The 18319-nt window shown below is 39.0% G+C and overlaps 1 pseudogene; it reads left to right on the plus strand.

Moving 5' to 3' along the window:
- Positions 1–2727: 2727 nt before the first annotated feature.
- Positions 2728–3201, plus strand: LOC126078138 (60S ribosomal protein L23a-like; annotated as a pseudogene).
- Positions 3202–18319: the final 15118 nt, after the last annotated feature.

Raw genomic sequence — 18319 nt, forward strand, 5'->3', positions numbered from 1 at the left:
TATAAGTATATTGACACATGTAAGCTGGGCTTACAAAAAATACTTTATTGTAACTACAGGAATATTTTTATAAAAAAATTCTGCTGAAACACTACCAAAAAATCTTATAGACAGTCTTTTTGGTGTCACCCCCTCTGACAGTGTCACCTGGTACGGTCCACACTTCGCTAGTGATACCACTGAATAAAAGATGATAGGCCTAGTGAATAACTAGACCAAACAGGAAGTCTTGAGGGGAAAAGGTAGGTTATGAGTCAAATGTCGTGAGTTTTAATCTTGGTAAGTGTGGAACAAATATTTTTTTAATGGCTAAATAAAATGAATGAATGCAAAAAAACTGCAGACCAGTAATTATGCACCAATTTACATTCATCAGTCTTACTAAAGTATAATTGCTAATTTTAAAGGTGAAGATGATATCCTATTGTTCTAATTTGAATTTTCTTGATTATTATTTAAGTTGGAAGCCTTTTCATATGATTATTAGATACTTGTATACACTCTTTTGTGAATTATTCTTTGACTACTGGGAAATGAAGGTCTTTATTTTATTTCAATTTTATAAACTCTTTAGAGAGTATAGCTATTAACCTTGTGTTTGGCGTAACTTTTTGCGAATATGATTTTCCAGTATGTTGATTATCTTTTAAATGTGTTTATAACACTTTTGAATCACAGGCTTTTTGAATATTTTGTAATCAAATTTGTTATGTTTTCACCTTGGTGACTTCTTCCAATATGTGTAAGCTATAATGGAATTTGTTTTGTAATACTATCTGAAGGAAAGTGCGGTGAGATGGGTCACTTTTGCGTGGGATTTTCTCTCCATGGTCTTGTAACTCCCACCCAAGTGCTTGGGTGGAACTGTGCAAATAGGGTAATTGTAGCCCACCAAGGGAATAGGTCAGTTTTGCCATCCTGCTGCACTTGAAATAAGCTTGGGAAAGAGGGGATTCCACCACCACCAAGGAAGACCAGCCAGGAGCAGAGGGTGTGTCTTTTGGACCCAGGGTCCCTGCCTAAGAAGTTCCTGGAACCACAAGACAGAGAGAGAGATCCAGCTGTAATCCTGAAGAGAGCAAGAAGCCGTGGCAGGAGAAACAGTGGCAGGAGAGATGGGGCAGAGGCCAAGGAGCCAGAGAGAGGCATGCGTGTGGCCCAGCTGGAAAGAGGCTGTCCTGATGGAAGAACTGTATCCTGAGCATTTAAGAACCTGAATTGTAATGTTACTTCCCTAATAAACTCCATAATCATGAGTATGGTCTGGGAGTTCTGTGTGCCCATTGCGGTGAATTATCAAGTCCAGCAGAGAAGTAGAGAGTGCCGTGGGAGGGACATTTGGTGTCAGAATTAGTAAAGATGGTGGAGGGAGGAGGCAGGTGTGACCTCCGCCTCATAGGAATCAGCCTTGGGCTGTTGATTTTGATTTGATTTGATTCTCTTCTGACATTAGAGGTCAGATACCACCCCCCATACAAAAAGATACAAGTTTAAAATTGTTTCTTCAAATAATTGACTTACTGGTTACAGTAACATTTGTTAAATAAGCCTCTCCTTCCCTGGTAGCTTATGATATCTCATTTAAAATACCTCATTACATTTGATATATTCTAGGTTTATTTTTTTAGTTTTATTTATTTTCCACCTGTCTATTTTAGGTCATGACACTATTTCTTGTTCTTGTGTCATCATTCTACCATACTTAAAAAATTATTACAGCTTTAAAACAGGCTTTAGTATTCTTGGAAAACCTGGTGGCGTAGTGGTTAAGAGCTACTGCTGGTAACCAAATGGTTGGCAGTTCGAATCCACCAGATGCTTCTTAGAAACTCTGTGGGGCAGTTCTCCTCTGTCCTGTAGGGTTGCAATGAGGCAGAATCGACTCAACGGCAATGGATTTTTTTTGTTGTTGTTTTGTTTTAGTATTGTTATGGGTCGTACTGAGCTCTCAAGCCCCTTCACATTCTTCTTGTTTTAAAATATTACTTTAGCTGTTCAACTGTTCTAACCTTTCTAACCTATTCAATCTTCCATATAAACATCAGGGTTATATATATATATATATATATATATATATATATATATATATATAAACTTCTAAACTAACCTCGATCAAAAATTATATATATATATGTATATACATATATGAACTTTTATATATATATAAACTTTTGAACTAACCTCGATCAAAAATTATATATATATAATTTTTGATCGAGGTTAGTTTAAAAGTTTAAATGATCTTCTGAAGATTTGTCACAATTACGTTATTATTCTGCTCAAGAATCATGGTGTGACTCTCCACTTATTCAAGTTTTCTCATTTGGCTCTTGCTGCATATCTGTAATTAAGATGATAGTTTCCCCTTACAATCACCTTCCTCATTAGAAACTTCCATTGTTGCTGTTTAGATGTGAGTAGCTAATTGGTTCTTTGAGAATAGGCCTCATATTCTTTTCCTTTTTAAGTTCTTTTACCTACTGTAATTTGTCTCTGCTATTTTGCACTTTTTCTGAAATGTTTGTTGCTGTTGTATATGCCTAATATTGTGTATCCTTGATATTTCTTTCTGCGTTTTAAAGAGAAATTTTCTGTTGTAGGCCTGAAGTTGTCCTATTATATTTCACAAACCAAAGTGAAAGCAACATTTCTGTGACAGCAATTCTCCTGCTGACCTAGAGGGAGGAAAAAAAAAAACAAAAAGAATGAATGTGTCTTCTTACAAAGATGGTGCCTAAAGTGAAGGAGGAAGCCCCTGCCTCTCCCAAAACAGAAGCCAAAGCAAAGGTGTTGAAGGCCAAGAAGGCAGTACTGAAAGACACCCACAGCCATGAAAAAAAAAAAAAAAGATCAGCACATAATTGACCTTCTGGCAGCCCAGGACACTGTGGCTCTGAAGGCAGCTCAGATATCCTCGGAAAAGCCCCCCAGGAGAAACAAACTTGACCACTACATCATCATCAAGTTCTTCCTGACCACTGAACCAGCCATGAAGAAGATCAAAGCTACAGCACACTTGCGTTCATTGCGGATGTCAAGGCCAACAAGCACCAGATCAAACACGCTGTGAAGAAGCTCTATGACATTGACGTGGCCAAGGTCAACACTTTGATCAGGCCTGATGGAAAGAAGAAGGCATATGTCCAACTGGTGCCTGACTATGACGCTTTGGAAGTTGCCTACAAAATTGGGGTCTTCTAAACTGAGTCCGGCTGACTAATTCTGACTATGAATATTTTACAACCAAAAAAAAGAGAAAAGATTGAATGGATGAAAGCAGGAGAAAACAGAATGAAAGAGGCATAGAGGGAAGCAGGAAGCCAGCAATGGTAAGAAAAGATTTAATACCAATATTCAGTAGCATGATACACGAATTTATTTTTATCAATATCAATCTTTCTTTGACATATATATCTTAATCCTCTAGGTAATATTAAGGAACAAATTCAATGAAGTTTAATAACTTGCCTAAACTTTCTTTTGTCACCTGTATATTAAACCTGGATAAAACAGAGAGTAATTTTTGCCACCCACTCTCTCTTTTAGATAACTCAGTGGGACTAGGGTTTCTCTTGCCCCTTTAAGATGAATCTTCAGACCTCTCAAAAAATACAAAATTCTGTTGTTAGTTTCCTTCGAGCCGACTCTGACTCCTGGTGATCTTATATATAACAGAAGAAAACACTGTCCAGTCCTTTGTAGTTGGTTCTAGGGTAACCTTCAGTCATAACTCACAGTATCCGAATCGATATTAGAATGTCTCATCCCATATACTTACGAATACTTCCCACCCCTGGATAGGGTCTTAGGCAGGTGGGGAATGAGCATCCAGGGAAGGAACCACAGGTCAGCTCTGTCCCTTTTTATAGATCCAGTCCTCCTTTACCCATTATCAAATTGGGACAGTTGTGCCTGGCAAATATTTAAAGCTGCCTCTTCTCTCGGGTGTTTTTAAGACTGGTCATCTGACACCTTCCCTACCCCCAATTATTAGGGATGGCTTCCTGCAGTTTCTCTAAGGCAGTTTGGCAGATGGTTTGCAAAAACTTCCACAGAGACTAAGAATCCATGGGTCCACCTCTGCATCTTCCTACTGGGATCCCGTTGCCCCAGTTGGCTCAGCTGGGCAGGTCCTAAAATGATCTTGTCCTGGCTGGCTTGTGGGTGGACCTCATATTGTCTACAGGAAGCCTTCATGCAACCTTTGCCTCATCAAGCCCTGAGAGCTCACCAATAGCAGCCCAGCAGCGCCATCCTCTTTGCAGTCATCATTGGACCAGCTTGCTGGACCATTTCTCCTTCTTAGATTTTTCTAGATAGGAACCAAATCCACTCTTGTCTCTCAAATGCAGAGTAGATTTATAACTCATCAAATGCACTAAATAATCTTTTTGAGGACATCTCACCAGGTTTAAGAGGAGGGACCTGAGTCTTCTATACTTCAGTTTTGAAGCGGCGTGAAACTCAGAGCAGAAACCTTTCTGAACAAATCCACCCCTCCCCATACCTCCAGGCTGCTCTTCTCCCAGCAATTTAATCTTCTCAATGAAGATGAAGGGATTTCAGAGCCATCTACCTGGAGTGGTCTGTTTCACAATGTACTTTGGTATTTAATTTCTGCCATAGTAGAATCTCAGTAGAAACTTTCATTTTAACATTCTAGTATCTGCATCTCATTAGAGGTGGAGAAAGTTCTTAAACTTGAGTTTCTCTAACTCCAAAAAAAAAAAAAAATGTGTTATTTGCCCTAAGTCATACCTATGAATTTAAAACTCTCATCTATATAGTTAAGATTTCCATAAATTTTTCTTTCATAATTCATTCATGCTTGTGTTGGCTGAAGTTATAGAAAAGAAGATGCTAGAATACATTCTGTACAGTCCACCACTTGTCTGTCAGTTGGCCATACTGTGGCAGCTTGTGTGTTGCTATGATACGGGAAGCTACGCCACCAGTATTTCAAATACCAGCAGGGTTGCCATAGTGGACAGGTTTCAGCAGAGCTTCCAGACTAAGAATGACTAGGAAGAAAGGCTTGGCTATCTACTTCCAAAATGTATCCAATGAAATCTCTATGGATCACGACAGAACATTGTCCAAGGTAGTGCTGGAAGATGAGACCCCTCAGTTAGAAGGCACTCAAAACGCACAGTGACCACAAAAATGGACTTAAGCATAACAACAATCGTGAAGAAGCAATAGTATTGGGCAACATTTTGTTTGTTGTATATGGGATGGTAATGAGTTGGAGGAGATTTGACAGCAACAATAACAATAGATACAGTGGGTATGAGTCATGTCTGTACTAACACAAGAAAATACATCAAGTTCTCTCACATGCTCAAATATTAGAGAACTCAAAATGGAAGAAAACACAATTGTATTACCATGTCTTAAGGGGACATTAATTATCTTTTAGCCAATTGTAAAAAAAATAATAATAATAACATTGTTTAGAGCTAGCAAATCTATCTGTATGAAAGTAGGTCAGACTCTGGAGGGTAAAACTTTTATTTCATCTAAGTTACAAAATATGTTCTTTTATTTATTTAAAGTTGGAGGTCATTTTTAAAAATCTTCTATCAGAATATTTCTCTGCTTCAGGATTAGGATTAAAATTACAGAAGATTTTCCCTCAAGACCTCTCCATAGAAATTAAATTGCATGAATAAAGTAATTTTATTTTCTCATCATATTTGTATTTTACTGAAACTCAATTGTCATTTCTCTTTCTCTTTGTGGAATATCTGCAGAGTCTCTACTAGTCCATTTTTTCTCTTGACTGCATTGATTTTTACACTTGAGCCATATTTTTTCTTTGTTAATGAATTTTTCTCCACCTCAATCAGAGATCAATGATTTCCTTCTTCAGAAACTAGTGGTACAGATGGCTGAGAAATTCAGTTTTTTTTTTTTCATTGACAGGTGTCTTTAACTTGGCACTGAATCCACATTTCTTGAAAATCCCCTTTAGGGGCTGGGAGGTTAGAGGTGAGGCTTGAATAGAATAAGGCCGGAACCCTTGGGAGCCAGTGAATTTATGTAAGTTAGAGAGCAATGCTTAGTCTCTGAAACTTAGTATAGCAGAGGAGCATCTCAGAGCAACTGAGAACTTGATTGGGAGCCTGGCCACTCATCCCACTGACATGCAAATAATTCATTTGACTTTGAAGTCTTGAGCAAATTTGGACCTTGATGAAATTCCAGCAGACCTGAAGAATACACCAGGCACTTTGGCTCTGAGCAATACACCTGAATGTAAATGCTTTGATTTTGATTCTCCTTTGTATGCCTAAAACTTTATTATTTATTTCCTGCTAACTTACACTTCCCTGTGAATTGTGATTCCTGTTTCCTGAGAAAGAAAGGCCATGGGATGTAATATAGGGAGAAATGTAGAGCTTTGAACTGGTTCAAACTAGTTCAGCCAAGGCCAACAAAGTGATACTGGAACAAACCTGAATTTTTGCAATTTGGATGCTCCAAAATGGTAACCGAAAGGGGATAAATTATAGGTCAAAGCCCTGGAATGAGAGACTCGAAAGATGCTCAGTGAGACCTTTCAGGATCCTGATATGCGAGATTGAATTATTGGTAGAACTGTGGAGAGCGACACACATTCAAAGTGGCAAAGTCAGCTGCTATCTTTGAGTAGGGCACCGCTGTTTCCGACTCTGCTCAAAATCCTACCAGTCAGAGATTCGGTTGCTATGCAACACATATGCTACCCTTGTTTTCTAGGAGGGACATTAGGTTTTTAGCAGGGTTTCCACCTGTAATTCTTCCCATTCCAGTTACAGTTCACTTAATTTTTATTAACTTGTCTGTTCCAGTTTTGCTTCCTCAACTATGACTGAACCAGGAAGAACTTGTTCAAAGCCCTGAGAGAGGCCTAGATTTAGGCTTCAGGTTGTGCATGTGGACTTTAATTTAGCCTTGGAGAGAGTTAATGTTCTGGAGATCCTGTAAAGACCAAAGTACATACATGTTTTCATTTAAACACAAGCAAATAAAATGACCTTCTCAATTCCAGAGTATGTCATCCCATGACTTATTATTTTCATCTTGCTGTTTGGTGTCTTGTGACATAGAGCACCTACCTGTTATTATGGGAAGCTTTTCAAGTTCTCCAGACACTTCGACACCAAAGATATTGCCTCCTTAATATACCATGGTAGATAAACCTCAAAACAAAACAAACAAAAACCAAACCCATTGCTTTTGAGTTGATTCCAACTCATAGCAACCCTATAGGACATAGTAGAACTGCCCCATAAAGTTTCCAAGGAATGACTGGTGGATTCAAACTGCCAAACTTGGTCAGCAGCCGTAGCTCACTGTAGCTCACAATCTTGGCACCACCAGGGCTCCAGATAAACTCCAATAGTATTTAAATCTAAGGCTCCATTCTCCTTTCTATCTAACTATATATACTAATCATGAAAAGGAGTCTGTGAGGGGGAAATAAAAGTAAAGCAGGAAAAAAGAAGGCAATAGAATTATTATCCAAGAAATAATAAGGAAGAGGAATGTGGCCCTCTACCGTGTAACATGGGTTCCCAGTATATGCCCCTTATATCCATTCAGCATCATATTATAATCATTCATTCATGCTCTGACTTTCACACTAGCCAGTGACTTCCTTTAGGTCAGGCATTACTTATCATCTCTCTTTTTGTCCTTAGCACCTAGCAGAAACCTAGGCCCGCTATAGGCATTTATAGTTTAGTGTAGTTATTTGTTAGTGAATGAATACATTGTGATAATTCATTCATTGAAAACATATTGATTGAGCTCTAGAAACTGTTCTAAAAACTTAAGATGCATTAAAGGACAAAATAAATAAATATCCCTGTTCTGTAGAGCTTGCATTCTAGCAGGGCAGATAGATAATAAATATAAAACTGAATATATTACATGGTATATTATTGCTGTACAAAAAGGAAAAAGTAGAGTAATGTTAGAGGAATTGGTAATACTGGGGCTGGGGGTTGTAACAAATTATAAACAGTGTTTAAAGTCAATCTCATTGTAAAGGTGAAATTTAATCAAAGACTTGATGAAGGGAGGGAGGTAGTAAAGTCCTGAGTAGAAGTAACTTGCTGTGTTCACACAGAGCAAGGAGTCTAATGTGGCTGAAGTGGAGTGAGCAAGGGGAAGAGAAATTGGGGAGGCCAGAGGAGTAATAGGGAGTTGACTAGGTAGAGCCTCCTTGGTGATTGCAATGGTATGGTTTTGAACTGAAATATATAGGGGGCCTTTGGCCAGAGGAATGACAAGTTATAACTTGCATTTTTAAAAGGATCCCTATGGGTCCTGTGGGGAGAGAGGCAAAGACGGAAGCAAAGAGAACTGTTAGTAGGCTCTTGCAGTAATTCAGGTAAATGATGAGTTGGCTCAGACAAGAGTGGTAGCAGTAGAGGTGGTGAGAAGTTTTCAAATTCTAGTTGGATTTTGACAGTACAGTCAGTAGGATCTCTGAATAGGTTGATCTGGTATATGACAACAAGAAAGGTTCAAGGTTTGTGACTTGAACAAAAGGAAAGATGTAGTAGCCATGAAGTGAAGTGTAGAGGCTTTCAATGGAGTAGGTATAAATTTGAGATAATAAAAGCACACAGAAAAAAAAAAAAAATTTTTTTTTGGTATAGTTTGTGATCATGTCATTCCCTTGCTTTCCCAACTGCTACTCAGCAGGCTGTTCCATCTGTTAGTGTTATTTGTCAGTTGCCCAAATAAAATGTGCTTTGAGCTTTGAGGCTTTTTAAATATGTCTGGGAAGAATGTAATCAACCCATTTCGACGGTAATTAGAAATGTCATCTGGAGAGTTCCATTATGTTACTCTTTTAGTCCAGGTGTCTCTTAGCTGATCATCACCATTAACTGTACAGGAAAATAGTTATAAACATTAAGATTAAAAAGGTAAGAAAAAAGTAGCAACATGGTACCCTAGACAAATGTACCATGCTATCCCTCTTCAGCAAAGACCTGAAGATAAGTAAAACAGATATAAATTTCAATCCTGGAACCCCAAGCATCAAATGAAGGAACAAAGAGCTAGATCAAACACTTAATGGAAGAAGAAACTGAACAAAAACAGAGAATGAGGAGAGATATGGAATGGAAGCCACCTGCAACTAACATGGCACAGCTTTGCCATCTTGGAGCACAGCCAGAAACAACTCCAGACAGGGAATATGGGAAGATAACTTCACAAAGCTCCCAACAGGAGACAGAGTACCAGGTAGCCAGAGAAACATGCTTTCCTACCCCTCACCCTCCTTCCCCATATGCTACCCCCCAGCCCTCCCTAATGGGCCACGCTGTGGTGCTTGGGTAGGGAGATAGTTTGTGTCACCCCCAGTCTGCCCCACCACCCATCTGCCAGCTCCTATTTGATTTTTTTTCCCATTTCTTCCCTTCATGTCCTCCTCCCACCTATCCCCATATGCCACCCCCACCCCTTCCCGACCAGTAACGTTGTGCTGCTCAACTGGAGAGCTAGAAGCCTGCCGTCACCCTGAGTCTACCCCACCCCAACATGCCAGATCTAACCATGCCATTTTTTCCCCTTTCTTTCTCCCTTCCACCTATCCCTTTATGCCACCCCTACCAATTTCTGATGGGCAATGCTGTGCCACTGGGCCAGAAAGCTACTGGCCTGCCATTACCTCAGGTCCACCCCACCCCCACCTGCTGTTGCTTACCATGCCATTTTTTACCCGTTCTTTCCCTTTTTTTCCTCCCTCTCACATAGCTCCATTTGCCACCCTCATGCCTTCTGGACATGCAGAGCTGTGCCACTAGGCTAGAGAGCTACTGGCCTGCCATCACTCCTGGCCCACCCTACCCCCACCTGCCAGATATTACCATGCCATTTTTTGCCTTCTCTTTATTCCTTCTCTTTCTCCCTCCCACATAACCCCATTTGTCAGTCTACCCTTCCCAACAGACCATGCTGCACTGTCATGTGTAGAGAGCTACTAGCCTGCCACCCACCCAAGTTCCCCCCCACCCTCACCCGCTGGCTCCCACTTTGCCTTTTTTTTTAGCTTTTCCTTTTTTTCTTTTCTCCCTTCTACCTAGCCCCCTATGCCACTCCCACCCATTCCCAACGGGCCACTCCATGCTCAGTTACAGAGCTACAGGCCCGTCATCATCCCAGGTCAGCCTCAACCTCACCCTCACCCATGCTATTTTTTTTTTGGGGGGGGTTTTTCCTTTCCCTCTCTGCCTTTTGTTTCTCCCTCCCAACTAGCCCCATAAGCCACCTCTACCCCCTCCCACTGGGACATGCTGCACTACTGTGGGTAGAGAGCTACTGACTTGCTGCCAGCCTGGATTCCCCTGCCACACCCACCAGCACCAGCTATGTCATTTTATTCCCCTTTCCTTCTTTTCTTTCTTCCTTCCACCTGGCCTCATACCCCACCTCTACCCCTTCCGACTGGGCCACGCCATGTCACCCTAGGTAGAGAACCACTGACCCACCACCAATCTGGATCCACCCTGCTCCCAATCACCAGCTCCCACCAGCCTTTTATTTAATTTTTTTTCTTTTTTTCACTTTTTCCCCATTCTTCCCTTTCTTTCTTTCTTTCTCTCACTTAGCCCTGTACACCAACTCTACCCCTTCCCACCAGGGCTAACCACACCACCACAGGTAGAGAGCTATTGGCCCTCCACTACCTTGGGTCCCCCATGCCCCTACCTGCCAGCTACCATGGAACCATTTTTTTTCCCTTTCCTCATTTTCCTTCTCTCTTCTACCTAGCCCCACAGGTCACCTCTACCTTTTTCCCCAGGGTCACACTGTACCACTTTGGCAAAGATACACCAGCCTGCTGCCCCCCTGGGTCCGCCCCACCCCCATGCACCTGTTTTTTCATTCCTTTCTGCCACCCACTTAGCCCGTATGACACCTCACCACCCCTCCCACGGGCATTCAGGGTTGCCCTGCCCCCAACCTTCAACTACCTTTTTTTATTTTTTACTCTTTTCTATTTTCTTTTCTTTGTTCCCCCAACCTAGACCCATACAACACCCTCTCTTCCAGTTGGCCCTCATGGTGTCACTGAGGCTAGGGTATTCTTGGCCCAGGCCCACCTCTCCTCCAGGCTTGCACTGCCCCTCCCCTTGTGCCACTCAACCAGCTGCTGAATGGAGGGAAGCAAGCCCATACCACACCCCATCCTAATCCTCTGCCTCTAGTGACCAAAATAAAGAATCAGATGACCTTCCAGTAGAAGAAAAGGCAGTGGAACTACCTGATATGGAATTCAAAACTAATATTTAGAGCTCTTCAAAAGATTAAGAAAGAGATCAAGGAACACAGAGAAAACCAAAGAATCAATAGATGAAATCATAGAAAGCACAGACAAAACCAACGAAAACAAAGCCAAAACCAAGGAAAACACAAAGCAATAGAAGAATTCAGGAAAATAATACAAAAACAAAATGTCAAAAATAAATAAACAATTAGAAATCATATAAACAGCAAGTAGGAATACAAAAGGTAAATGATAAAGTCTCAGAAATGGACAACTCAATCGGAGGTTTTAGGAACAAATTTGAAACAATGGAAGACAGAATTGGCAAGACTAATGAACTCCACTGAAGCCACACTGTTTGAGAAAAATCAGAGAAAAGAATGAAGAAAAATGAATAAGACCTAAGAATATGTGGGACACAATCAAGAGCAAATTTGTGCTTCATCAGACTTCCAGAAGATTGTTGAAGATTTGCTGGCAGAAAAGTTCCCAAGTGTCGTGAAAGAAGAAAAGTAGACCATCCAAGAAGCTCAACTATCCACATATAGGATAGAACTCAAAAGAATGTCACCAAGACATATCACAATCACACTTGCCAAAAGCAAAGACAAGAAAGAATCCTGAGAACAGCTAAAGAAAATCAAAGTCATTTACAAAAGGAAAAAAATAGGACTAATTTCTGGTTACTTGGCAAAAATTCTGAAGGCAAGAAGACAATGGAAGACGTATATAAAAATGTAAAAGGAAAAAACTGCCAACCAAGAACAACATATTTTGCAAAACTCTCTCTCAAATACGATGGTAAAATTAGGATATTTCCAGATAAACAGAAATTAAGGGAATACATAAAAGCCAAACCAAACTCACAAGGAATATTAAAGGGAGTCCTTCAGTTAGAGAACCAACATCAGAATACAACTGGAATCTAGGACACAGGACAGCACCAGCCAGATAACAACCTAGGTAAAGAATTCTCAATAATAAAACAAATCTAAAAGACTTAAAACAGGGAAACAGAGACGTCATTCTGTAAATGATGACAATGTCAAAACAATAAAAGGGGGAATAATCAGTGTAGGTATAGAACTTTCAAATGGAGAGAAATTCAAGGTGATATCAAGTAATAAAAGACTAGTTCAAACTTAGGAAGATAAGGGTAAATTTCAAGGTAACCACAAAGAAAAGTAACAAATGTACTCATCAGTATAAAAAAGAAAAACATGAAGTCTCAGTAAACACAAAATCCATAAAAGCAAAAGAAAAGAAAAGAAAATCCACAAACAAAACCAACTCAACACAGGAAAATAAAAAGAACAAAGAAAATATCAGCACCACAAAAACGAAACAAAAAAAAAAAGCACAACAATATGACAACACGACAGCAATAAACTCATACCTATAGATAATCACACAATGTAAATAGCTTAAATGCACCTGTGTCATGGATTGAATTGTGTCCCCCCCAAAATATGTGTCAACTTAGCTAGGCCATGATTCCCAGTATTGTGTGGTTGTCCTCCATTTTGTGATTAATGTAACTTTTCTGTGTTGTAAGTCCTAATCTTTGCCTGTGATTAATGAGCCAAGATTAGATTTTGTTAAACAGTTTAGGGTGGGATGTAACACCCTTACTCAGGCCACATCCCTGATCCAGTGGGAAGGGAGTTTCCCTGGGTTGTGGCCTGTGTCACCTTTTATCTTATAAGAGATAAAAGGAAAGAGAAGCGAGCAGAGAGCCAGTGGACCTCATACCACCAAGAAAGCAGAGCTGGGAGCAGAGCACATCCTTTGGACCTGGGGTTCCTGTGTGGACAAGTGATTAGTCCAGGGGAAGACTGATGACAAGGACTTCATCCAGAGCCGACAGAAAGAGAAAATCTTCCCTGGAGCTGATGCCCTGAATATGGGCTTCTAGCCTGCTAGACTTGAGAGAAGAAACTTCTGTTTGTTAAAGCCATCCACTTGTGTTATTTCTGTTATAACAGCACTAGATAACTAAAACAACCTGTAAAGAGACAGAGGGTACAGAACGAATTGAAAAACATGAACTATCAGTATGCTTCTACAAGAGACAAACTTCAGATACAGAGATACAAATATATTAAAAGTCAAAGGATGGAAAAAATATATCTAGCAAACAGTAACCAAAAAAGGGCAGGATTGGCAATACTAATCTCAGATAAAATAGATTTTAAGCCAAAATCAACCAAAAAAGACAAAAAAGGACCTTACATAATGATTAAAGGGACAACCCACCAAAAGGCATAATCTTAATAAATATGCACCCAACTCCAGGGGTCCAAAATACATAAAACAAACTCTAACAACACTGAAAAGAGAAATAGTTCCACAATAATAGTAGGAAACTTTAGCACATACTTTTGGTAAAAGACAGAACAACTAGAAAGAAACTCAACAAATATATAGCTCAAAAGGCCAAAAACAACCAACTTGATCCCACAGATATAAATGGTACACTCCACCTAACAGCAGCAAAGTATATGTTCTTTTCCAACACACATGAAGCATTCTCCAGAATGGAGCACATTTTAGGTCAAAAAGCAACCCTCAATAAAATTCAAAATATCAAAATAATACATAGTATCCTCTCTGATCACAATGCCATGAAAGTAAAATCAATAACAGGAAAAGCAAGGAAAAAATCAAATACATGGAAGCTGAATAATACCTTTCTTTAACACAACTGGGTAATAGAGGAAATCAAAGAAAGAATGAGAAAATTCTTGGAATCATATGAAAATAAAATACATCATACCCAAACCTTTGGGACACAGCAAAGGCACTGCACGAAGGTCAATTTATAGCAGTATGCACATATATCAAAAAAGAATAACAGTCCAAAATCAACTTGTTAGCCCTACAATTTGAACAAATAGAAAAAGAGCAGCAAAAGAAGCCTGCAGCCACCAGAAGAAAGGAAATAATAAAGATTAGACCAAAAATAAATAAAAGAAAACAAAAACAATAGAATCAAAAAGACCAAAAGTTGTTTCTTTAAAAAACATCAACAAAATCAACAAACCATCAGTCAAACTGACAAAAGACAAACAGGAGAAGAAGTGAATCACCCAAATAAGAAATGAGATGGGGAACATTACAACAGACCCAACTGAAATAAAAAGTATTATAACAGAATACTATAAAAAACTGTATTCTAACAAATTTGAAAACCTAAAGAAAATGACACATTTCTAGAAATACAATAGCTAACTAAACAAACAAAAACTGAGGTAGAAAATTTAAAGAGACTCATAAAAGAGAAGAGATCATAGAGGTAATTAAAAAGAAAAAAAACTTCCAACAGGAAAATGTCCCGGTCCAGACAGCTTCACAGGAGAATTCTACCACACATTCAGAGAAGAGCTCACGCCAGTACTACTCAAACTATTTCAGAGCACCGAAAAAGATGGGGTACTCCTGAATTCATTCTATGAAGCCAGCACAACCCTGATACCAAAGCCAGGCGAGGATATCAAAAAAATAGAAAATTACAGATCAATATCTCTCATAAATATAGATGCAAAAATTCTCAACAAAATTCTAGCCAATAGAATTCAGCATCATATCAAAAAATAATATACCACAACCAAGCGGGATTCATACCAGGTATGCAATGCAAGAATGATTCAACATTAGAAAAACAATCAACATAATCCACCACATAAATAGAACAAAAGAACCACATGATCATCTCTATTGATGCAGAGAAGGCATTAAAGTTCAACACACATTCCTGATTAAAACTCTCAATAAAATGGGAATATAAAGAAAACTCCTCAACATAAGGGGTATCTATAAAAAAAATCAACAGCCATCATCATTCTCAATAGAGAGAAACTGAAAGCGTTCTCCCTGAGAATGGGAACAAGGCAAGGATGCCCTTTATCACCACTCCTGTTTAACACTGTGCTGGAAGTCCTACCTAGAGCAATAAGGTGAGAAAAAGAAACAAAGGATATCCACATTAGAAAGGAAGAGGTAAAACTATTCTTATTTGCAAATGATATGATCCTATACATAGAGAACTCCAAAGATTCCACAGAAAAAAACTGCTGGAACTAATAGAAAGATTCAGCACAGTAGCAGGATATAAGATCGACAAACAAGAATCAGTTGGATTCCTATACACCAACAAAGAGAACTTCAAAAAGGAAATCAGGAAAACAATACCATTTATAATAACCCCTAAAAAGATTTAAAAAAAAAAAAGGAATAAATCTGACCAGGGACATAAAAGACCTAGACAAAGAAAACTACAAAACACTATTGCAAGAAACCAAAAAAGACCTATATATATGGAAAAACATACCATGCTCATGGATAGTAAGACTCGACATTGTGAAAATGTCAGTCTTACCTAAAGCAATCTATAGATATAACACGATCTCAATATAAATATCTAAAAGTATTCTTTATAGAGATGAAAAAAAGTAATCATCAACTTTACATGGAAAGGAAATAGCCCCTACATAAGCAAAGCATTATTGAAGATAAAGAGCAAAGTATGAGGCCTCACATTACTTGATCTCAGAACCTACTATACTGCCACAGTAGTCAAAACAGCCTGGTCCTGTAGAACAACAGAAGCAGAGACCAATGGAACAGAATCGAGAACACGAATGTGAATCCATTCACCTATGGTCAGCTGATCTTTGACATAAGGACCAAAGTCCATTAAATGGGGGAAAAGACAATCTTTTTAACAAACGGTGCTGGCAAAACTGGACACCCATCTGTAAAAAAATGAAACAAGAGCCACATCTCACACCATACACAAAAACTAACTCCAAATGGATCAGAGACCTAAATATAAACCTAAAACAATAAAGGTCATGGGTGAAAAATTAGAGACACTGCTAGGGGCACAAATACATGGCATAAATACAATACTTGTACCCAGTGTCATTGAGTCAATTCCAACTCATAGCAACCCTACAGGACAGAGTAGAACTGCCCCATAGAGGCTTCCAAGGAGCACCTGGTAGATTTGAACTGCTGACCTTTTGGTTAGCAGCCGTAGCTCTTAACCACTGCACCACCAGGGTTTCCAAATACAATACAAACCATAACTAAACTGCACAAACACCAGAAGATAAATTAGATAACTGGGAGCTCCTGAAGATCAAACACTGATGCACATTAGAAGACTTCACCAAAAGAGTAAAAAGAGAACCTACAGACTGAGAAAATATTTTTGGCTATGCCATGCCTGACAAATCTAATCTCTAAAATCTATAGAATACTTCAACATTTCAATACCAAAAAGACAAATAATCCAACTAAAAAATGGGCAAAGGATATGAACAGACACTTCACCAAAGAAGACGTTCACGTGGCTAACAGACATGTGAGGAAAATCCCCCAATCATTAGTCACTAGAGAAATGCAAATCAAAACTACAATGAGATACCATCTCATCCCAACATTACTGGCACAAATCAAAACAAAAACAAACAAACAAACAAATAACAAATGTTGAAGAGGTTGCAAGGATATTGGAACTCTTATGCACTGTTGGTAGGAATGTAAAATGGTACAACCACTATGGAAAATGATACGCCGCCTCCTTAAAATACTAGAAATAGAAATACCATATGATCCAGCAATTCCACTCCTAGGAATATATACTAGAGAAATAAAAGCTGTCATAGTAACAGACATCTGCACACCCATGTTCATTGCTGCATTATTCACAATAACAAAAAGATGGAAACAACCTAAGTGTCTATCAACAGATGAATGAATAAACAAATTATGGTACTTGCACAATGGAATACTAAAAAGAACAATGATGAATCCACAAAAAATATCTCACAACATGGATGAATATAGGGTGCATTATGTTGAGTGAAATAAGTCAATCACAAAAGGACAAATATTTTATGAGACCACTATTATAAAAACTCAAAAAAATAAGTTTATACACAAAAAGAAACAATCTTTGTTTACCAGGGAGGTGAGGGGTGGGGAGAGGAGATCACTAACTAGCTAGTAAACAAGTGTTAACTATGACGAAAGAAAGATAACACAGAATATAGGGGAAGTCAACACAATTTGACCAAGGCAAAGCCACAGAAGTTTCCTAGACACATCCAAACAGCTCCGAGTTACCGGGGCCGGGGGCTAGGGACCATGGTTTGGGAGACATCAAGGTCAATTGGCATTAACATAGTTCATAAAGAAAATGTTCTACAATGCTATTTAGTCAGTAGCATCTGGGGTCTTGATAGCTTGCAAATACACCTATTGGTCCCATTACATTTGAAGCAAAGGAGAATGAAGAAAACCAAAGGCAAAAGGGAAATATCAGTCCAATGGACTAATGGACCACATGAACCACAGTCTCCACCAGCCTGAACCCAGAAGCTCTGCCTGGAACCTTCTATTGTGATTGCTGTCAGAGCTGTTGGTGGTGGCAGAGCTGAAGAAAATGTAGAACAAAATTCAAATTCACACACAAAAAAGACCAGACTTACTGGTCTGACGGAGACTATTGGGACCCTTGAAACTATGGCCTCTGGACATCATGCTAACTCAGTGTGCTTAGTTCAATCAAGTATAGGAGACTAAATGGGCAACACCTGTCCAAAAGCAAAAATGAGAAGGCAGCTTGGAACAGGAAACCTGGAGGAATGGTTATGGGAAACCCGGGGTGTAAAGGGAAAGGGAGAGAGTGCTGATACATTGCAGGGATTGCAATCAATGTCGCAAAACAATTTGTGCATAAAATTTTTAAAAGACAAACTAATTTGGGATGTAAACTTTTACCTAAAACCCAATTAAAAAAAAAAGGAGATCTTTTGCTAATAAATAAGACACCATTACATACTGTCTGCTTATGAAATATATCAACAACCACCCAAAATTACCACCTTTTTTGTCAATGTGAACAAGTAGGAGGTCCTCAGGGATGAAGAATTATTACTTAATTTTTCCTAACTTATTTGACATGAGGACTATGTATATGAGAATATTACTAAATAGAACCAATCGAGTGACACATTCTGGATTTTCTAAGAGTTTATT

Source organism: Elephas maximus, chromosome 6 (assembly GCF_024166365.1).
Source record: "Elephas maximus indicus isolate mEleMax1 chromosome 6, mEleMax1 primary haplotype, whole genome shotgun sequence".
NCBI lineage: Eukaryota > Metazoa > Chordata > Mammalia > Proboscidea > Elephantidae > Elephas > Elephas maximus.